Source organism: Cololabis saira, chromosome 5, assembly GCF_033807715.1.
Source record: "Cololabis saira isolate AMF1-May2022 chromosome 5, fColSai1.1, whole genome shotgun sequence".
Lineage (NCBI taxonomy): Eukaryota > Metazoa > Chordata > Actinopteri > Beloniformes > Belonidae > Cololabis > Cololabis saira.
The window spans coordinates 38,318,620-38,342,234 of record NC_084591.1 but is presented as its reverse complement, the minus strand read 5'-3'; the positions used below and the strand labels follow the sequence as shown (position 1 = coordinate 38,342,234).

Sequence of the window (23,615 nt, the reverse complement as noted above, 5' to 3'; positions counted from 1 at the left end):
AGTGAAGTAATCGATGTCTTTTCCTCCGAGTTTTCTTATGCAACAAACACAGAAAACACTTGGACTGGACATAATCTGCTTGTCATCAGTCATCTGCATACTGTACAGTCAAAGCAGCACGCTGTGGCCTTCAGCGCCAATCAAAAACACTGCTTTAAGCAAGCTCTCAGACAGTGTATCTCTACACACTTGACTAACTTTTACAATACAGAAATCAGCCCTCCAGTCTGAGTGCCTCTGTATGTGTGTATGTGTGCATTTGTGTAGCGAGAGGATGGCCTGTGACTCAATCATGCGTGAAGAGGATTTTCTGTTCAATAGGATCCGCACACTTGCATACTTGCATTCTAATGAAGCCATGTGAATAATCATACAAACAAGTGCAGATGCACAAAATGTGTGTACACACATTTACACAAATTTTACAGACATCCACAAATGGACCAAGTAGTGACACTTTTTTTTTTTGCACTCATGTTTAAAAAAACTGAGAAAACACTTGCAAGAGAATTTAACTTGTTGAAATTGCACATATTCTCCATCTTCATGCCGTGCTTTTGGACGTACACTTCTAGTTACAGTTCAAATAGGCGGATGTTCTCTGCTGTTGAACCTTGTAGCGGCCACGTTCTTCCTCCGTGGTTGAAAAGGGTGACGCATATGTTCACAGGTTTGTCTTCCCACTGACCTCCTAGTGTATAATGTCCTAAAACATTACTGTAATGCAGCTTGCCTGGAGTAAAAATAAATATATAAAACGATTAAAAATGTGCTTCTATTCGGTTTGATTTGAGACACATTGCAATGACACACAGATGCATGAATGCGGATCATACATATCTCTGCACCTCACACACGCACGTAAAACATTCACCTGGGGGAGCATCTCTCTCCCTCTCTCCTTTCTCACCACCTTGGTCTTCTGTCTTCACTCAGGAAAGCTGGAATTGTTGTTCTGAGTGGTAAACATGTGCTATGGGAGGTGAATGGCTAAGTTTTCTTTTCATCCAATAAAAATGTCTCCTTGCCAGATCGATTGTTGTTGCTAGGAGACTGAAGCATCCTTTGGCAAGGGGCTACAGCTCTCCGCGTCTGTTGTTTCCCTCCCCATCTCTCTCTCGCACACATACTTACTCTGCCTCTCTTTACCTCGCACACGCACGCTCCCACTCACACGCACACACACATACACGCACACACACACGCACGCACACACGCATCGCCAGAGCTGCGCTGAGCAGGGGCGCCCATCCTCTCCCTTAGTGCGACTCCTCCGAGGGATCAGGAGTAGACTAAGTCAAACTTCCAGCAGCTTAAGATTTGTGCGCAGCCTTTGGAGGATTGAAGTCGCCAAGGTAGGTACAATATGACACATTCCTTATAGGTTGGGCAGTTACAGTGTAGTCTTAGATTTGCAGATTTGGGCTATAGAGTGCAGTGGAAAATTGACAGTCCGGGAGCGTTCATGCGCGCGTCAGCCAGTCGTATGGTGGAGATTGCTTTGAACTTTGCGCAGGATTTAAACACGCGGTTGTGCTGCATATATGCGCAGCTTTTACATATTTCTTTTAATCAGATGCAGACTCTAATCGAGGATCTTGATGGAGGAGAGGGATGGAAACAAAGCCCCGGGAGATAATCTGTGCAGAAGATGTACGATAAAGATACAGAAGGTGAAACAAAGAGTATCTGCAGTTGATATTTTACTCTGCACCAAGAAGTTATTTGGGTTCAGACAGACCGCACTGAGGCATGTCCCTCGGCTTTACGCGCCCTGTAGAGGAAAGAAGGGGCGGGTAATGCGTCTGCAGAAACAAGCGTACAGGTGGATGAGAGCAGCGGATCTGTTCACTGTTTATCAGTGGTATTAGGACTCTCTCCGGTCGCCTCCAAACAAACGCCTCACACCTTCCTAGAGGAGAGGAGAGGCGCACACACCTGCGCTCAAGGTACAGCACACTCAATGTTCTCCAAACGAAAATAATGACATGCACTCATGTTGATGAACAAGTCATTTGATATTTTTTCACTGAAGAGAACTAGAACATATTAAATGGATAAACAGCTGCACCACATGTCTTTCCCCATGATTTCATTCATGCACTATAATCAGAAATGACAAGTTTAAATTCTGAAAACCCCCCTAAAACTGAACACTCTGAGATTAGTTTTAGGGTGTCCTTGCCTTCCTTTTTATTATGCTATTTCATTACGCTCATATAATTTCTGATATAGAATAATTATTTCTTGGTGATCACATTAATGTGTGTTTTATCTCCCACCCAATTCCACCCATGATGAAGTATACACGAATATGCTGATCAGTCAGTGAATAACTTTCTATGTTAGTCCACATTCTCTCTCATTTCTTCCAACAAAGGGTCAAATTAGGTGGAAATGATGTGCAGCCGACAAGAATTCCTCTTTTGCTGAGGTCACAAATTTGCAATGAGAGCAACCAAAATAATAGAAATTGGAAATGCTTGCTACTAAATCATTGTTTATTTGTTTTTTTTTTCCTTTGCGAATATTTACAGAGGGGATTTTAACTGCCAACAACATCAGAATAAGAGCTCACTAAATTAAGAGTGATGAGGGTTTTATATAAATTATTTTTCTTTGCACGCTCCCCAGAGAAGAGTTAGAAAAGAAAAATTACCTAGAGGATAGGTGGGCTGAACCTGTACCATTAGATATCTGAGAAGCTGTCTCCCATCAAAGACATGCAAATAATGGGAAGAATCTTTTATGTGGTATGTAGCGGTTCCTGAATATCTTCTTTAACTGGGGATGGGGTTATCAAATTGAATGTGAGTGCATTGACATTTACTTTTAGGTTGTATAAAGCACACCTTTTTTTTCTAACAGTGATTTTAGTCATTTGTATTCATATGACATTTTTCTTCTTTGAAAAATCTATAAGTGACATAAGTGATTTGTCTCTAAAGTCATGCTTCATCTTATGAGTGTGCAGATGCTGATTTCAAAGCAGTATTTACTCAACTTCTTCTGTAACTTATAACTTGTTGCATTATTTTTTTCACATTACTTGTTAAAAAGTATTTCTTTGACTTTACATTTACACGTTGTTTCGGTAAGTGCCGTGCATCGTTTTGTCCGCACTGGAGGGTCAGACTTGGTGCAGGATATGGTGATGCGAGTGTGGGTATCCATGTGGTGGCCTTGTCACACCCTAAATACATTTTAACATGCTTGTGAGTATGTGTGTGTTTGGGTGTGTGTGTGTGTGTGTGTGTGTCGAGAATGCACATCAGTGTGTCTAAATTAGGGGAAAATTTTCTGATGGTGAAAGAATTTGGCCTTGACTTTCAGCATTTGTGAGTTAGTGAATGTGCTTACATGAGCTTCTCTGCATTAATGCGTGCAGAAATGGCCTTGTAGCTTTGACACAGCTCCTCTCACTGGACTGTACGCAGCACAGAACCTCACCGTTAATAGTTCTGACACAATGCAAAGAGATGAGCGGTCTTTTGTATTGTAGGCATTGATTTCAAAAGCTATGCAGTGATTATGGGTTGATGGTTTGCTTTTACTTGATGTATTGTTCTTCTTTGGAGCCATTTCTCATCTAGTATAACCAAAATGGTGTGTTTATTATCTATCACCCAGTCGAGATCTAATATATGTGTTAATTAAAGAAATGAATAAATAAAATGCTAATACACTAGTTCCCATTAAGTTGGAAAAAACAATTTTTTTACATAAAGAAAAAAATATGCCTGTTTCTGGAAAGAAGATTATTTCAACTTTATGAGCAAGTAGAGTTGCCCAGTGAGAACAATTAGCCATTTTCCATAAAGCCCAAATGTTAAAACAAATGAAATTTCTAATGTAGCCCCTGTGGCAGGGTTTCTTTCCCACATTTAATCCATTTGTTCTCTGCAAACACACTGGGTTTCTCTGTGTAAACACACCTGCCCAATTGAGTAGTGGCTAAAAATGGAAATGTGTGCAACAATATTTATGAGAAGATGGGAGTGTCGGGTTATACAGTATCTCCCAAGCGCCAGTGGTGTAAAACAATGTTTTAATGATGTGTTCATACAATAACATCAATACAAAATGAAAATGCTGATGTCTGATCAATATTTTCAATTTGTATCGATAGACAGTATATATGTAATCCTCAACCATTCCTGTTGTTAAGTGGCCTTTTACAAGTATATTTTTTTTATGATAAGACCAGATTATTTCTCAACAACTGTCTTGTAGAATCCATAAATAAAAATATGCAATGGTATTATAGTTTCCTACTATTATTTGATATGAATGACAGTGTTCAATCAACATATAATATCATCCTATATTGATTGCTACCTTCTGAATCAAGCTGAATCAAACTCCATAAAGTGGCAGACTTTGACATTGGCAAAACATCATCCAGTTAATCACTGCGATACCTTATTGTATTGAGTCTTAACACCCCTAGGGAAGTACATGCACGGGAAGCAGAGAAGGAGATTTCTCCTGTTTTCTTTCTTGTTAATTTCTGCAACATTTGTTAGAATCAATGCAAAATGGCCATAAATTCTGTTTTAATTCAGATAATGCTCCATTAAAGATTTGACAAAAACATATTTACAGACATTGCATGTTTATTCTTTGTTTTTTTTCTGGGGTTTTTTTTTAACAGAAATTTTTGTTGAAAGGTGTTCATCCTATGCTTCAAGTGTGCTTCAGTACAACACAAACTTTCAAAATGCCATCAAATTTAGCTGCAACATACAGTATACCCACTGGTCACTTCATCAGGTACACCTGGCATACCTAACAAAGTGACCAGTGAGTGTTAAATATATCTACACTCACTAATTTCCCTCCACTTCAGCCATTTCACAATTTACATCCTGAATACCATTATCAGAAATGTTCAGTAATTTTTCTGAATATACAGGCATATTTACTAAATAATAATTTTAAAAGGTAAGTAGATACTGAATTTTTATTTCTGATTAAGTACTTGTGATCATGTATCAGAGAATAGCTTCATAACTTAGGTTATGAATCTTTATTTCGGCTTGTACAGAACAAGATGAAAAGGAAGAAAAAAAAACAACATTTATTTTGCCGAAAAGGTGTAGGCTGAAGACGTAGCTTATAGTGCCTACCCTTTTTTCTTATGATCAGCAAAAATATGAGACATTAGCTTTTACTCAGTGGAAACAAACAATACATAAAGAAGAAAAAAACAAGTAAGACAAAATATAAAATTGACGTTTCACATCCTAGAATGTTTTTGATAGTATACTTTATAATTATAGTGTTTTATATTTATTTACAGTATTTTCTTTAAACAATTTCTTAAACTTGACGATAGAGTGACACATTTTTAGGTTGACTCTTAAAAGAGTTTAAAAAAAAGTCTAATACACTAACAAAAGATGTAAACAGTTCAAAAGTCAGTCTTCTCTCCTAGGCAGTAAAAGTATCCAACAAAAGAGTCAATGACAATATTATGTGAAGGTTTAGATGCCAGCATGGATATCTTCCTTATATGTCCATCCCCTTTCCGAATACAGCAGGTTTTATGGTCATGTCAACGTTTTCTAAGTGTGAATGTCATGTGAAAAATGATCTCCTCTCTGATTGACAGGTTCTTAGGATTAATGGGTACTGATGGAAACAAAAACTTGCTTAAAAAGAGAGAAAATAGGCACAAAAATGTATTTTTTTCTGAGAGCAGAGAAGAAGGTTGGCTTTTTTTTAACTTCTCCAAAGAAAAATAAAGCTTGAAATATTTTTTTGATTGTGGACACTGAGCCATGATTTTATAAGGATGCGTCCCTAAAAGGGCCGATATAATGTTTTCCAACTCTTTACACTGCAAGGTTTGTTGTCGACAAATTTCCACATTTTACTACCTTAAAACTCTGAACAAAAAGTGTTTTTTTTCTCAGCAGAAAATAAGTCACATCTTCTCTTTTACATCTGTCAATTTTTAAATGTTTATCTTAAAAGCCAGTGTGAGCATTGTTGGTGTTTTATTTGACTTTTTTTACCCGTTAGTAGACATTGAAAAGTGCTTGATTGATTGATTGATTGATTGATTGATTGATTGATTGATTGATTGATTGATTGATTGATTATTTGAAAAAAATCCAGACAATATAGAGAATGAAAAATAAAGAAAAAAAGTGTTGTTTTTTTTGTTTGCTTGTTTTACAGTTACAAGTCTGTACATTACAATACATTACAAAACCGGGTACAGAAGCAGTTTAGTGCTAGTAATGAGGTAAAATAATTTAAGAAAAAAATGAATTGAAACAGGTGAAGTAAATGTTCTGCAAAGAAATATCAGAAAGCATTTGCATATTTGTCCTTTTATAGTGCATAATGTCACAAACAAGACTCAAGGAATATGGAGGACTTTCACTGTATAAATGTCAAGACCACATGGGTGAGGGATTACTTTGGGAAGCCTTTGTCAAGTACTACAATATGGCGCTACATTCACAAATACCACCTTAGTGTGAAAAATAAGCCTTATTTTAACCTTATCCGTAGGCAGCGTTAATGTTTCTGGTTTCAGAAGCATCTAGGATGGACCATTACACAATAGTAACACATACCATAGTGTGTGAAATCAGTTTTTGTCCCTTTTTTCATGAGGAAATGGCCTCCATCTGCTCCGGACAACACAAAAAAGAGCCATCCAGATTGTTATTATCAACAAGTCTGAAAGCCAGACTCTGATGGTGTGCGCTTGTATCAGTGCCCTTAGCAAAGGTCATTTAAACTTGTGTGGCGGCAATATAAATGCAGAAAAGGACATAGATTTCAGTGTAACATATGCTGCCTGCAAGACGACATGTTTTCAGGGGACATCCATGAATTTTTCAGCAAGACCATATTTTGCACACATTACAAAGGCATGGCTAACAAACAAGAGAGCATGGGTACTAGACTAAAATATCGGCGGTCCTGACCCTTCCTGACGATGTGTGAAGAGTTTTGAAATGAGAAATGCGAGCATGGACCTCTATAGTTGCACACCGTGAGACATGTTTGCAGAAAGAATGGGACAAAATGACTGAATCATCTTATGATCTTTGGAGTGTGTTTCAGAGCTGAAATGCAAAAATTCATGCATGTTTCAGAAAATAAATAAAAACCAAAGTTAAAGTAAGAATCATAGTTATTGGTTGGCGTTGCAATTGGGCATTAAAGATTACCTTAGATTAAGACAGGGAAAGCATACTTTATACAGAAAAGGCTTGTGCTGAAGTTAGTTTTTTTTTTTTTTTTTTTTAAACATCATTAGTTTGTTACTTTTGTGTTTTTCATGTTTACATGACAGTTGGAAGACCGTCTCAGATTTCTTTTTATTTTTCAAGTTTTTATTAAAAAAATACTGTTGCTGTGCTCCACATGTTCCTTAAACTGTTCCACTTCACTGAGGAAGCAGGGAGGTGTCTGGAAATCACTGCTGCTTCCTACAGCTCACCTCTCATCATTAGCTACGCTCACAATAGGCACTGAGCTGCACATACGCAGACACACACACTCATAACAGCACCCGTCCACATACACTGTTTAAGCACTGTAATGTCTGTTCTCTGACACCCACAGCTCTTTACATGCACAGACATTCACACATGCATACATACACTCCTGGGATGAGGCAGTGAAAGGGCAGTGGGATGTACAGCTGTGATGGTGTGTCTCGGAGAGAGATCAGACTCTTTAATAAATGATGATCTTGAGCACAAAATCTGTGTGCGTGCAAGTGTGTGACATGGAAAGTGAAAGGTGGCTTAGTGGTCATGCAACACTTGCAACCAACATAAAACTTTTCGAGTTCTGTTATGAGTATAATGTCACTCTTTAATGCCTGTTGTGGATAAAGCTTAGTGGCTTAACAAATGTGTGAAGACCCTAAACTCTGTCATTCTTTGGCACTCTAGATCTACACATCTATAATTATTTTAATATTAGTGCATTTTGTCATACTTGATTGTTTGATGGTTTGCTTTATCAGAGTGAATATGTCAAAATATGCAAATGTGCAGTATTATGGACACATACATTTCTATTCTAGCAATGTTAGAGGTCTGCAATGTCATATGTACGTTTAATTCAGTGCAATTTCGCTACTAGACAGCTGAACCATGAACTGGCGAGATGTATTTATTTGTGTGTCATAACTGTCCATGGCTGGGATTGCGTTGCACCCATTAATATTAAAAACAAATAGTCTTCCGGAAATTTCTCTAAAGTTTTCCTCAAGCCTAAAAAAAAAAACTTATTTCCATGTATAAATAGCTCCCATCCATTCAAGAATTTCGGACATACAGTGTCATGATGAGCCTTCTATTAGGTTATGATCAAATAACTCTAAAGTCACTATAGCTCTGTCAGTCTGTGTATTCTCCTTTAATGAGCAGATCTAATCTTCTCGATGGCACCACTTAGGTATTCTTTGCTCACTGCTGTGTGGGCAATCTGCCAAAAATCCTGGAAGCATCGTGTGAGCTGTGAATGTTCTGAAAAAACAGTTAAGTTTGGTATAAACAGCATGCACAGGACTAACACTATTAGACAATCCAAAACATAATTTTAGTGATGCTCTCATTTTGTCCATCTGCTTTTGTGCATTTTTTTTCTATTTCCCTAGACTGAAAACAATTACGTGGAAACTCCCTCGAAAAAATTGGAAACAACATTAAACACTAAAATGTTGAGTGCGATGCAGACAAGTTTTGCATAGGCTGTTAATAATGAAAGGGAGAAATGAAATGACTTTCAAAAAAATACAGCGCTTTTGCTTAATTTGAGGCTGATATAACCACGTTTTAATTACACTGTTTTTTGCTCTTCCTTTTGAGTACCGGCTGAAAAATTAGCACCATCTATCGCTCCTATCAAAGCACCAATATTTTATATTTGCATTAAGGTAGCAGAAGAGCTCGGATTTTCATTTTAACCTGTCAAATAAAAAATAAATAAAAAAATTAAACTTCACAATAGATTGGTAAAGAAACCGTATCATTGCTTAGCTCAACTCAAGCAAAGATGATAGAAAGAGAGCTTTTGGCCGAAGGGCAGTGAGGTAAGTGAGACAAATACCTACAATCGCAACATTCTTCACAGTGTCTCTTCATACAGGGATGCTCTGTGAGCACATAACTAGGTTCTCACGATCTTTTTCAAGTGTTGACCTAAGACGTTTTGATATCTGAAGGCAAAAAAATATATATATTACAATAGGAAATAGCCAAAAAATGACTAAGAAAGGAAAGAAAACACTGGTCAGGGAAAACGATTCAGGGGGCTCCACAGTCACCGTTGTGACCGAGGTGAAGCAAAGTGAAAAACAATCGACTCATGCAGAAAGACATACGTTTCCATTAACTCTAACCCCCAAATGTGTTATCGTGACTGATGAGGCATGTGCTGGCGGAGGATGAGGCATGCTCTTTCCTGAGAAATGGACACTTCCAATTGTAAAGTGAGGGTCCAGATAGGTATTTGTGGTTTCTGTGATGGACAGGCTCCAGCAGACCACCATAAACCTGAAAGGAAAAGGCTAGTTGATCGTCAGTAGATACGTAGAAATCTAAAATATCAATGTTTTGTTCTGGCTGGATTGTCGGTTGTCAAGATAAGATGAGAACCAGTGAAAATCCCAGACAATGACTCTATAGTTGCACACCCTGAGACTCGATTGCTGAAAGAATAGGGACGAAATTACTGAATCACTTAATTGCTGAATCGCTTCATTGCTTGATTCCTTCAAAGCCATGCAGCATTACAAAGTTTTAAAAACTTTGGAATGTGTTTCAGAGATGAACTGCATGCATCTTAACAAGTAAATTAATCTAATGACCAAAGAAATACATTGAATATGTTGGGTTTATTTTGTCATAAAAATAAATAAAAACCAAAGTAGACATGAACATTATAGTGATAGGTAGAAATCTAAAATAGCAATGTTTTGTTCTGGCTGGGTTGTTGGTTGTCAAGATAAGCTGAGAACCAGTGAAAATCCCAGTGCTTTCCTGCAGTGTCTCTTGCTCGTCATTAAGAGTGTTTGTTCACCCAGACTTTCCCAAGTGGACACATACAATTCTTGTGAGACATGCTTGATTTTTACCAAGTCTTTCATTTTTCTACCCTCTCCACCGCCTTCCACAATTGAAATGTTTAAAGTTACAAAAATACTTTTTGAAAGCCAAATACAGCTGAGAAGTTCTTGAAATCATTTAAATATGTTTGTTTTTTAATGTATACAAGTCAAATTAATGAGCAATCACATTAAATAATACTCAACAAATCAGAATGATATTGATTGTTTTTCATCAAAATTTAAATCTGTGTCACTCTATTTAAGTGCATCTTGGGATTTATCAAAGCAAGTAATATCGAGGCAAATGTCCCATTATAAATTTAAAATAAAATAAAGAACAAAAAAAAACAGGAAAATTTAAAAAAAAACTTTTATATAAGAGTATAGCTTTTCAAAACGTCCAAAATATATTTTTTAGCCCGAAACTGAAACAGGCAGAGGTATGCTATTATTATCAAACAAAACAGAAAACTGGTGTACAACCCACATGCAATTTAAAAAGAAATTTCTTTAAAAAAAAGCCACACTATCCCTTTTAGAAAACATAATAATCAGCCAGTTCACTAATAAGTTCAGTTCTGTTCCATCCCTCCTAAATCAATATCTATCTTCTATAATCCAGTTCAATTCGGTCCAATTTAATTCAATTCAATTCAGTCCAAAACTGCTTTATAAATCAGCGGAGGGAAAATTTATTTCACAATATTTTTTACAGTAGGTTGTCTAACAGTCAGTCAGTATTTTGAAGGGCCGTATCAGAAGATTATAATTGAGCGCAGAAATGATCAACTAGGTTTGGTATTACAGTGAACCTGAAGAAATCTCTGACTGAAGGCATTCTGTTATTTTATGATCGTCTTGTGTTGGGAAACTATGAAGTTGTGGAATCCAGGGCTAATGTTTGAAATCAAATCAGACAGTTGGTGGGACATACTTTACTTTTTTTTTACTTTGGTAAATACTTCTGATAATTAATCAAGAAAGACTGCACTAATTACTTTACACATCACTGCCTGACATAAATCAAACATCAAACCTAACCAACAAAAGCCAACATCATTTCAGTCTAGGAGGGCTCGATGTCCATTCAAGCCAATTAGATGTGTTCTTGTAGCGGCCTTGTGGACTGTGAGCAACAATCTCTGTGACTTTCTAGCCATTCATTAGTGCTCAGTATACCTTCTATATCGACCATAGTGACAACAGACTGGCGGGTGTGTGAGCATGAATAAAGCAGGATGCAGTAAGACCTGCGCTGCCATAGCAAGGTTGACTGATGCTCTATAATGTCTCACAGGGTCATTACATGACAGTTAAGTTGATAGATGCCATCCACAGATGGGTAATTCTCCATCTGACAGGCACGCTGCTTCTTACAATGATAAAATGTGGATCTGATGAATGCTTTGACGCAATTCCCAACCCTGGTCTGTTTTTAGACTGAACAGCCATTTTTAATCATGTCATGTCAAATCCACACACTGGGAAGAATATAAAGACAGAAGGTCATCTCGCCCAGACGTTGTGCAATAATGGTAGAAACCCAATTAATATGCTGCCGTGGTGCAACTGTTCTTATTCACAAAAATGCAGATATATAGTGAGTACATGGCCTCTGATAGGAGGCTGGCATAGTGCCAAACTGTAACCCCGCATTATAGCAATACTTTGGAATGAAAACGTCTGACTTAAAAACATTGTAGGTATGTGTAAATACCTTTGTGGTTACTATTATAACTATTACTATAGCTATAACTAACTATTATAGAAAAAGTGGATGTGTGCAAATTTGTACCTTGGGTTGAGTCATTAAATGCTTATAAAAACACTTTTTGTGTAGATTTTGATCTAATGCGTCCTCTGAGCAATCATTATAATAGAATAGAATAGAATGGAATAGAATAGAATAGAATAGAAGACTTTATTGATCTCCCAGAGGAGAAATTAAATCGTGCAGCAGACACGCACGCTCAACAGTTTATACAAAAAATGTAAATCGAAATAACCAATAAATAGCTAAATAATAAAAAAGAGTAATATAAAATGTAGAAAAATGAGTAATGTACAAGAGAAAAAATAGTAAAAACAAAAAAAACGGATATAATAGAACTACCACAGTTCTGTGGTGCTTGCAGATGTCCGTGCACATCTCCACGACTGAGTACAAGCAGATCAGGTGAGGGGTTAGAACTTGATTCATATTTATAGGTTACAAGAGAAACTGAAGCAAATATAGCACAGTACAGGCTTCAAAAAGAGGCTTGACATGTTGCAGCATCTTTTTTAAGCAAAACCCTTCATGATGGCTGAACATTCAACTTCCTGGCCTCTGTTGCTGGTTCAAAGGGTCATCTACCATCCATCCAATTCCATCTCTCTCACAGAGTTGCCAAGTACATAAAAGGGGGAATGTTGGCATCAATACTGGTTGTTAAAAGGACAAAATTGATACAAACTCAACGTAATATATACATCAGAATTTTTGATTCCTTTTCAATACTTATCACAGTTAATTATTCATGAGTTCAAAACCATTGTAGACCTTTAATTATGGTTTAATTTTCTGTGCTAAGTCACTTTTCCCATTGCAGGCTTTGTGTGACGCTCAAAGGTTAAAAGCTCTTTCAGTGTAGGATCCTTTTGGAGTGCCCACTGCACATGAGAGCACAGTTTAGCATTGATGTCCTTAAAGCACACCAATTCTTGTGTGGTTTTATTCATATTTCATTACAAAGAGATTTTACTGTCTTTAGTTGCATGTTGGCTGTGCATGCTACAGCGTGGGAATGAAGCTATATAAAGCAAAAATTAAAGGCAATGTTGTTAAATGTTATTAATGTCAGCCATCTGGAGGCTCCAAAAAATCTACTTCTATGTTTCTAACATGACATGGCTTTTAAACTTTGGACCTATTGCTGGTTGTGGAAGAGAGTCATTAATCAGCGCTGGAAAAGTTAAGAACAGAGTTCCTGGATGATGATTTAAATCGAAAAATGGTTATTAAAGGGTCCTAACCCAAATAATGACACTTTTTCACTAACTTTTCGGCTCGACTCAACTCGGCCTGGTTTTTTTCCATTACAATACAGTACACAGAGCAGGAGTAGGCGGGGTTGGAGCAAAGTGGCGTAATTGTGTGACACAAATGAAGAAGAAAACACCAAAGATGTAGAACCTGGAGTAGATGATACAGTGGGGCAAAAAAAGTATTTATTCAGCCAAGAATTGTGCAAGTTCTCCCACTTAAAAAGATGAGAGAGGACTGTAATTTTCTTCATAGGTACACTTCAACTATGAGAGATGGAATGGGGTGAAAGAATCCAGGAAATCACATTGTAGGATTTTCACTGAATTAATTGGTAAATTCCTCGGTAAAATAAGTATTTGGTCACCTACAAACAAGCAAGATTTCTGGCTTTCACAAACCTGTAACTTCTTCTTTAAGAGGCTCCTCTGTCCTCCACTCGTTACCTGTATTAATGGCACCTGTTTTAAATCGTTATCAGTATAATAGACACCTGTCCACAACCTCAAACAGTCACACTCCAAACTCCACTATGGCCGAACCAAAGAGCTGTCAAAGGACGTGAGAAACAAAATTTTAGACCTGCTGGGAAGACTGAACCTGCAATAAGAAAGCAGCTTGGTGTGAAGAAATCAACTGTGGGAGCAATTATTAGAAAATGGAAGACATACAAGACCAATTAAAGCTGAAAGCAGCGATGAACGGGCCCTCGCAACCTTGTGCACGTTCAGGCATGGTGCAGTGGAAGCTTGAATGACTTGCATGTAGATTCTTCAGGCCTGGACATTAAGCGGATGACACCAGCCACGACTCTCTATATCAAACCATTCAAAAGTTATGGCAGAAAGTAGGAACTATCAGATATCGACCAATCAGATGAAGGGGCGGGGCTAATTTGCACCAATTATGTTCAAGGACTCAAAACCATGTCTGATGACACCACCCACGAGTCTTTATGTCAAACCATTCAAAAGTTATTGCAGAAAATAGGAACTATCACATATCGACCAATCAGAAGAAAAGGCGGGGCTTATTTGCACCAATGAAGGTCAAGTACTCAATACCGAGTCCGATGACACCACCCACATGTCTTTATTACAACCCGTTCAAAAGTTATGGCAGAGAACAGGGACTATCAATTATCGACCAATCAGAAGAAGCGGCGGGGCTAATTTGCACCAATTATGGTCAAGGACTCAAAACCGAGTCCGATGACACCACCCACGACTCTCTATGTCAAACCATTCAAAAGTTATGACAGAAATTAAGAACTATCAAATATGGACCAATCAGATGAAAGGGTGCGCGCTATCGTCGCCACAGTAACGCTTTTGACTGAGAAAAGTAGTGCCCATCGTCGCAGGATCGAGACGCACATTGTGATGTATAACACACCTGGGTGCACGTTACGGTTCGGGCCGCATTAACGTTTGGTTTTAGCCATGGCGCCAAGAACCTTTTCTGTAAGTTGCGACGTGATACAGGTGTGTGCCGATTTTCGTGCATGTACGTCAAACCGTATTGTGGGGCTTGAGGCACGAAGTTTTCTAGGGGGTGCTGTTGAGCCATTAGGCCACGCCCATAAATGCACCATCAAACATCAAATTTTTCGCCAGGCCTGGCTTGTGTGCAAAATTTGGTGACTTTTGGGGCACGTTTAGGGGGACAAAAAGGCCCTCATTTCATCGGAAGAGGGAAAAAAAAAAAAACAAGGATAAGGAAAATTCCTACAGATACAATAGGGCCTTCGCACTGTCAGTGCTCGGGCCCTAATGATAATCTCCCTCAATCTGGGGCTCCACACAAGATCTCACTCCGTGGGGTAAAAATGATCACAAGAACGGTGAGTTAAAATCCTAGAACCACACGGGGGACCTAGTGAAGGACCTGCAGAGAGCTGAAACCAAAGTGACAGGTTACCATCAGTAACACACTACGCCCCCAAGGACTCAGATCCTGCAGTGCCAGACGTGTCCCCCTGCTTAACCCAGGCCCGTCTGAAGTTTGCTAGAGAGCATTTGGATGATGCAGAAGAGGATTGGGAGAATGTTATATGATCAGATGAAACCAAAAGTAGAAGTTTTTGGTAGAAACACAACTTGTTGTGTTTGGAGGAGAAAGAAAGCTGAGTTGCATCCAATCAACACCATACCTACTGTGAAGCATGGGGGTGGAAATAACTTGCTTTGGGGATGTTTTTCTGCAAAGGGACCAGGACGAGTGATCCGTGTAAGGGAAAGAATGAATGGGGCCATGTATCGTGAGATTTTGAGGGAAAACCTCCTTCCATCAGCAAGGGCATTGAAGATGAAACGTGGCTGGGTCTTTCAGCAGGACAATGATCCAAACACATCGCCCGGGCAACGAAGGAGTGGCTTCGTAAGAAACATTTCAAGGTCCTGAAGTGGCCTAGCCAGTCTCCAGATCTCAACCCCATAGAGAATCTTTGGAGGGAGTTGAAAGTCCGTGTTGCCCAGCAACAGCCCCAAAACATCACTGCTCTAGAGGAGATCTGCATGGAGGAATGGACCAAAATACCAGCAACAGTGTGTGAAAACCTTGTGAAGACTTACAGAAAACGTTTGACCTATGTCATTGCCAACAAAGGGAATATAACTAAGTATTGAGATGAACTTTTGTTATTGACCAAATACTTATTTTCCACTATAATTTGCAAATACATTCTTTAAAAATCAGGCAATGTGATTTTGCACAACTGGTGTCTGACTAAATACTTTTTTGGTGTGTGGCGTGTGTGAGAGTGAGAGAGGGCGATACTTTTTAAGGGGCGATACTTTTTAATTTTTTTTTTTTTAGCTTGTCTAGGGGCCCTTGGTAGTTGTGAACAGCTATGGACTAAGAAAGCTTCTGGTAGATCTTTACGTTCCTTATCGCTCCATCTCCCTTTGAATTCTCTCCTCAGCCACCAGGTTTATGAACATCTGCAGCTCAGAGTTGGATCACCGAGCAGACTTTTGTGCTGCCATTGCTTGTGGAATAGAATGAACAAGAAGCCGCCATCAGAGTCACTCTTAAACTGATGTCCACGTTCCTGACTCAGACGTCTGACTGGCCAACCCCCTGAGCAATCAGTGGCATGTAGTGTAATGATGTCAGATACAGCCCACTCAGAACCTCAGCAGATTAGTTACAGAAAAGTCTCTACTCGGCACGGTTAGACCCCTAGTGGAAAAGCGCCAAACCGAGTCGAGGCGAGCCGAGTGGAGTGGACTAGTGGAAAAGCGCCATATGTTTACTGCTATCACCCAGCTATCAGCTCTCAGTGATAGTAAAACTGCATCCTGATTTTTTCACATGGTTAACAACAAATGGATAGATAAATTTTTTTATTTATTAATTTATGTTTGTTTTGTTTTCTTGTTAATGGATTGGTGTGCTTGCATAGATAGATGAATGTGCATCATGTATTCCTGGCTGTTTAGTTGTGGTTGGTGAGATTTTTTCATCCTATTTACGGATCATCAGGCTTTTCTGCCTAAAACATGCTTTGTAAATAATTAATGGTCACAGCCCACTGCACCCGTTAGACTGTCAGAAGTCTGGGACACCACGTCTACACACGTTCAGTGTATAAACACGGACTTAAGGGTTAAAGTGAAACTACTACACTTTTTACATATTTAACTAGGACCAAATATGTGCCATCTTTTACAAGTCGTGTGCCCTGAATTTCTTCTCAAATCTTTTGAGTACCATGGCACTTATTTGACATTTAAGCGATTAAGTAAAGATGAAGGGACTGAAAAAAGAGATGGAAAAAAGAGTAAATTACTGGAAGTAGTTGATGACTCAACTGATTAATCTGCAAGAATGAATGTACATAAGGATCAAGACTCTTGAAATAACGATTTTGACAACCAAACCCCTACGTCACCTCTCTTATTTTCAACACAAATTTGCACATATTGTACCTTTTAATACTTTGAAATTCACATCAGCTGATGTATCTTTGAGTTCTGTGAGGTTTATAATAGACGGACAAACAAGGCACAAACGGCACACACGGATGAGTTGTGGGGCTATCTCTCTTCAGTGTACCATGGTCCATCGACCCTGCATGGCTGCTCTCAGCTGGATACGTGTCATCCACAGCAGCCCTGCCTGTTAGGGGGAGAGCAAGGGCTGTGGAGGGTGTAAAGGAGGTGGAAATAAATAGGGAGAGTGGAGAACTACCAAGGAGATGATGGAAAAGGGAGACGGGGGATGGAGAATAGGATACAGGGAGGAAACCAATGTCAGAGCAAAGAGTGCTGTGATGTTTATGAAGCATACCTTACCAACTTGGGCTGAGTCAGAGGTGGAATTGGGGTTTTCTTTTAGATGTTACTTTGCATAATAGCTCCCAGGGAGAGGGATCAGGAGTCAACCTCCTGTGCCCTCCTTATTTTTCTATTTACAGTCACTTTATTCTTGTGCTCTTGTTTACTCACCTCATGTGTGTCCTTCATGTCTCTTCAATAGGTCTCTTTGTTGATGTTGTCATGTACCAGCTGCCATCTTCTTTTAGCCTACTTTATTCAGGTAAGACTTTTAACTACCATATGTGTACCAAATGTGATGTCAACGTTTTGCATATTTCACATTAGATAATTTATTGAAAACACCATTTTAAAGTTTTTCCAATGAAATTGAAAGGGAAAAGAATGTCACTTTACCCATCCCAGAAAAAAGTCAGCAAAAAAATTAAAAATAAATAAAAGATCCCATATCCCCCCAAATTAGGATTCTATGTCAAGCACATGTACAATCCAAATGCAAATGCAACTGTTTTAACATTATATTAAAGTGAAAATTAATATAAATATGCCATGCTTCAAAAAACAGTGAAAAACACTGAACCAAGTTGAAGTGAAAAATGTTCTGCTGGTTTCAAAAATCAGAGCACCACCACCACCACCTTGACTGTTCAGACAATACGAACACACATGCACCTGTACTGCTGAATAATAAGGATAATACATCTTTGCTGCCATCCAACTAGCATCTTTTGAAAGGAAATCCTTGCAAAACCACATTCTGAGTATAGCACACAAACATCGCAACAAAATATTGTACTAGCTGGTTTACAAAAGAAGTTGGGACATTGCATAAAATCAAATATTAAGAAAAATTGAATGAGAAAGACTATGTACGATGTATTTCAAGTAATTGTAAACCCACTGTATAATTTAATCAAAAATGTAACATACAAGCATTTTGAATTTAGCTTCAGCAACAAAAAGTTAGGAATAGGACATGTTTATGTTCTTGTGTCACTGTTTTGTTTTATGTGCCTAGGTCACTATGTTAACTGAGTGAAGACTTAACTCTTCAGTGCAGCATTTATCATATTTTTATATTAATTTCTGAGACTATTGTACCAACCCATACTTAAAAAGTAAAGTAATATGTGATGAAATATATATACACGCAGATAAATAAATACAATTACCGGTACCCAATTTATCCCTAATGATACAAAAGAAAAGTTGTATTTACAAGCTGTGACAGAAAAAAAATTTGGTGTTTTTTTTTTTATTTCTATACTCATTTTGGAAACATTTCAAATTAAATTAAAAAAAAATTATCTGTAGTATTTTATATGTAAGGCTTTAAAAGATTTATAAGATTTGGATTAAATGCTTTGCAAAACAACACACCATGCTTTACTGTAAAAAATTTTTTGTTTGCTTGTTTTTCTTACAGTGATATTCCAGATATAGGAACCCCAATAGCACAATCAGACGGAAACAACATATTAAGCAGTACAAAGGACTCTCTTTTCACATAGTTTCAATTCAGCTTCAGTTTCAACTTTATTTGAAGGAATATTTGCTTATCCACACCGTACATCTCTCTTCCACACTATCAGCAAAATCAAACCGAAGTAACCCTGAACTCCTGTCCTAGCGGCCTCTGGCAACAATTGTGTATTGTTTTACAAAATTTACAATGCTATGACACACATCATCAATAAAACCAGCTCACAGTGATACAATAGACATTGTGGCAGAGGTGACTAAGACACCCCAGAAGGTCATGATGGAAGAGAAATGGAGGCCGTGACCTAACACGAGACTAAATAAAGGTTAACCTTGAACAGTGTTGTGAAAGTGACTTAACCTCCACACCTATAGAACTGAAAAACAGTTAATTAATTCTGATCAGACAGAAAAAACATAATGATTGTTGACTGTAACTGTATTAATAATTTAATCATTATCTTAAAAGTTAGTTAGGGCATGACAGTTACAGATGATCAGATTCTGCCCTTTAATTGTCAGAGTTAAGAAAAATACAGTAGGCTATTGATTAAATAAGAGCAGGACATGTCATCTAACAAAAGAGTGATTCTATGTGGATTTTTAATCATAAACAGTACAAAAATAAGCTTTTTGAACAAACCCCAGTTTTGATTCAAAAACTCAATTTCAACTTCCGAACACGTTGATCCAGTGATATGGCACCAAAGAAGCTTTGCAGGTACTGAAAGCATCACCAGATGAAAACGACACAAAAGAACAAAAGAATGAACTGAATTGGACTGTATTTAACTGAACTCGAACTGAGGAGGCCTGCCTTATCTGACATTATAATTCTTGGGAACTGGCACCATGAATAATGAAGAATTGAACTGAATGGGTAAATTATAAATGTTTTACATATAGCGCCAATTAAAAGTTTGTTTATGTGTCCACTCTAGTTTTGAGTTTTGAAAGTTAAATTCTTTTTTGTTTCTACTTCCTACAAGATTCAGAAGCTTGAGTTTGGGACTTCTTTTGTTAAACTGTGAAATGTACATTATGTGATATCTATGATAATTATGTTGTTCCATATTGTAGGATTATCTGTAAAGACTATTTTATGTAGCAGGTGTACACAATGTTTTGTTCTGCTTTTTGTCTCTGTTCTGTTGTGTCTGATTGATGTTTTAAGTTGTATGTTTGATCAATGTTTCTCGTTGAGCTCTTGTCAATGATCCACACCAAAGCAGTGACTTAACATTGTCTTTGTTGTAGTCACATCAACTTGCTGCTTCTTGTATTTGAAAGAGTCCCTCACATGCATACTTTGATTTAAATGTGGCGGTACTTTATTCTCCTTGGAACTTTATGCGCACATAACAAGAGGGACAAAAAACATTTTCTGCTTCATAGTGTGTGTTTTGCTTGCACAGTTGCTCATGAGACAGGAAGCTGAGTTTGGGCACGTTCCAAGAGGTTATAACAAAGCAAACATTCAGTTTCAGCGGATACCCTGGGAGTAGTGTAAGATTATTTATGTATTTTATCATTGTATATCATTTGGCACATTTTTGGAAGATTGGCTTCAAGAGCTGCCAATTGCAGGAAATCATGCTAACAAAGTAATGCATTATTATGTTACCACTATAAACATACAATTTTATATTCCACAACACACACATCCACAAGCATGTGCTCATACACAAACACACAGCTACGTCAGCAGCCTAGTTTGGGGGTCATTTTTGGTAAATTCAAATGGACTTCCAATAATAAGTGTGACTAAGGACATTATTTCCAAGAACGCCAGTGATTTGTTCATGTCTATGGCACAAATACACACACACACACACATCTCGCGAGTGTGATCACTTTAACCCTTTGATGCCTGATGTTGCACATTTGATACATGCCCCAGAATCAAAACAATTAAAAACATAGATGTATTCTCTTAAATTACCCAAACTATGCATAGAGATACAAAAGAAAAATATTGATTAGAAAACTGTTAAAGAAAAAATTGGTGATGTTTGTAGTTTCAACATATAATAAACACTTTCAATATTAAAAATAAATCTCTATATTATTTCATAGATCATCTATCGAGGACTTAATGATGTATTTAAAATCTTCGTAGACACCATCAGCGTCATCCCCCGCAAAAAGCAGGCATTAAGTCAAATTAAAAATTCATGTCTGATTGTCTTCTGTCTGATTTTGACAGGAAATAAGATACATGAGCTATAATGAAGTGAGTTTAACTGAGCCAAAAGTCACTTTAAAAGAGGATTCATCGAATACATTTATTTCTGGTTCATATGATGTAAAAGCAGACTTTTGTTTCTTATTTTGATTATATCTATCACATATCCAGATTATGTATATGTTTATGTGATATGTGTTTTCTACATGTTTCCTGAACACACTCTGATGTCTTTTGATTCAGAGAGAAGGAAGCTAAAACATTGAAATAGTCTGCTTTTAGGTCAACCCCTCAGAGAAGAAGAGGTTGTGAGAATGTTCATGTGTTTGCGCGTGTGTGGGTGGCTGTTTGTCTGTGTACGTGTGTTTGTGTGTGTATGTGTGTTTGTCTGTGTATGTGTGTTTGTCTGTGCATGTGTGTCATATTCCAGAGAATAGTCGCAAAGGTATGGCAGCTGCCGGCAGAAAAATTTGAGCTGTGTGCATCTAAGAGAGCCTTTCATCCTTTTCCTTGCCCAGCAAAGAGAGGAGAAATGCTCTCCTGCTTATACACATACACACACAAACACACTCGCACACGCGCAAACATAGATATGCAATCAGCGGGAATCTCACTATGAGCTTGAATCATGGTCTAGATTGACTTTCCTAGTCAAAACATCAACTCACTGCTTCTGTTTTATCAGAGAGACTGACATGAAGGAAAGAATCAATTTTTGTAAGTGACATTTCATTAATGAACAATAAAAAGACATGAACACCAAAAGAGAGGTAGAGTAATTTACATCACACCTGGTGAAAACAGTGAAACTATGACTGTTTTTGGAAAGAGCATTCCACATTACTATTGTAGTGCGTACTGGCTTTACCAATATTTAGTATATAGTATGCAGCATGTGAAAAGTACCCAGGTGATTTGCATCTCCCAAGAAAAACTTCAGTGCGCATGCAATCTCTCTATCTTGCATACTATATCCCATAATGCAATGTGTCATCACAGCAGAAGTCAGTTGGAATAGTAATGTGACCGGCCTCCATGTGTACTGTGGTATAGTTGTTTTTTTACAGTGGAATACTATCTACTGATGACTGCCAAACCAGTCTGCAGTACTTTCTGCATACTACTTTATATGCTCAGAATTTAGTATGAGGCTTTGCCTGCTTTTTTCTCCTTCATATTCTTCTTGCCTTCTCCTCAAGGGTTCACCACAGCAGATCATCCATTTCTTTCTGATTTGTTTCCGAACCACCCCAATCAAGCCTCTCTTATTTTATCCCCAAGACAATTGACCCAGGCAGTTTCCCTGATGTAGTCATATTTAATCCTATCCATCCTTATCACTCCCAGAGAAAGTCTTAACGTCTTCAGCTCTGCCACCTGCAGCTTTGACTCCAGTCTCTTGGACAGTGCCACTTTTTCCGAGCTGTTGAGAAGGGCTCCTCTCAATATCGTCTTGTAAAACTTTCACTTTACTCTGGCTGCTGCTCTTCTGCCACAGATAGCTCCAGATACCAGTCTTTTTTTTAAGCTTTCCCAGATCTTCATCCCATGGTTCATTAGTTTCATACCACTATCGTGGCTACACCTCTGGACACCACAGCTGTTCTTGAAAATCAGTTCTTGTGCAATTTTCCTCTATTTCTAAGATATTCTTTCACTCTCCAAGATGTTGTTGAACAATCTGAGTAAATTCTCAACTCCTTTCTTTCTTAAATACGTCCACACCTCCACCAGCATGTCATCAGGGCTAACTGTCTTTCCATTCTTAATTTTTTTTAAATGAATACTGTATACAGGAAAATGACATGCTTTACTCTTTCTTACTCATATCTGGAAGTCAGCCATGCATTCCTTTAGTATTCCCTGGTCTAAGGACATAATATCCTACAGGTCATGTATTGCCTTTAGCCTTCTGTTCCAGACTGTTCTCGTCACTGAACTGATTCAGGGAAAGTCATCTAGATAGATTATTAATTCATAACTAGGTAGTTCAAGATCCTAAACCTGACAAGCAGTTACAGTGTGTACACCTGACACTACAACTAGCTGTGGACATGGTGTAGTTGCCAAAGAGTGCACAGAACAGACACAAGTGTTGTGCAACTCATAGGTAGCTTAGCTGTACAGTTATCAAGGCTAATGATAATTCTATTAAAGAATTATTAATAATTAATAAAGTTGACTATTTATCAAATTGTATTATCAAAAATGATAATTCTCGTAGGGGCACCACCGCCGGGGCCTTACTTCCGGTGGGATTCGATAACTAACAGCAGAAAATCAGTCTCATTATGATTTGAATTATCCTGCAGAACAGCAAATCTTACAGAATAACAGTGAAGGCGTGATATCCGAACACAAGGCTCTGCTTAAACGAATCAATTTGTGACCAAATCTTGCATGAAATAACACAACCACTCATAAAGAAATCAATCAGAATTTATTTACATACGGGTGTCAAAAGATGATAAACGCAACACCCAAATAAACCTGATGGCGGAAATGGCTTAAGTATCATAAAACAATTAATTAACTAGAAAAACAACAATCAATAAA

At 37.9% G+C, this 23,615-nt stretch overlaps 1 protein-coding gene across 2 annotated transcripts in view; it reads left to right on the top strand.

The window, feature by feature from the left end:
• Positions 1-1,275: 1,275 nt before the first annotated feature.
• The window catches only part of grm3 (glutamate receptor, metabotropic 3), a 60,196-nt gene continuing 37,856 nt past the window's right edge, over positions 1,276-23,615 (top strand). For both annotated transcript variants that reach the window (XM_061721968.1, XM_061721967.1), the window contains exons 1-2: positions 1,276-1,355; positions 17,595-17,654. The gene's annotated coding sequence lies outside the window, so the exon portion shown is untranslated. The remainder of the gene's footprint in view (positions 1,356-17,594; positions 17,655-23,615) is intronic.